Genomic DNA, 539 nt, shown 5'->3' on the forward strand with positions numbered 1-539 from the left:
CCCACTGCAAAAGCCACGATGGGTTGAATTTAAGTGTCTCTCGGCGTGTCGCTTCGAAGTGTTAACTTATGTTCTTAACGGTAACAAGGCAGCGGAATCTCGCCATCCCGAGACACATTACTTCTATTAGTGTTACAATGTTCACTTCCTTCCCACTCATTACTTACCGGGTGTACACTACGGACGCATCTTCAGAGCGACTTCTCCAAGGAATGTGACACCAAAGTCGGGAGGGAATAAGGTCGTAAACCCACTGACATACTGAAGGGTCTGTGGGCCCGTCTTTCTGAGTGGTTTATCGTAGCTTCCCGTGTTCGAGTATGTGTGTCAAGAGGCTTAACGCTCTCAGTGGATGAGATGCCAATGTGTGCCTTCAGTTGGAGGTGTGGATGGTCGAAAGTTCTGTGGTATTTAAGGGAATTATGTGCCGTTTGGTCTGAGGAGATATGGTGTAGCCAGATGTACGGGGGTCGAGTAACAGGGGGCTCCTGTCATAACTCCGAGGGGGGGGGAGGGGGTCTAAAGGACGAATAGTAGAG

Source organism: Penaeus monodon, chromosome 23 (genome assembly GCF_015228065.2).
Source record: "Penaeus monodon isolate SGIC_2016 chromosome 23, NSTDA_Pmon_1, whole genome shotgun sequence".
NCBI classification, from domain to species: Eukaryota; Metazoa; Arthropoda; class Malacostraca; order Decapoda; family Penaeidae; genus Penaeus; species Penaeus monodon.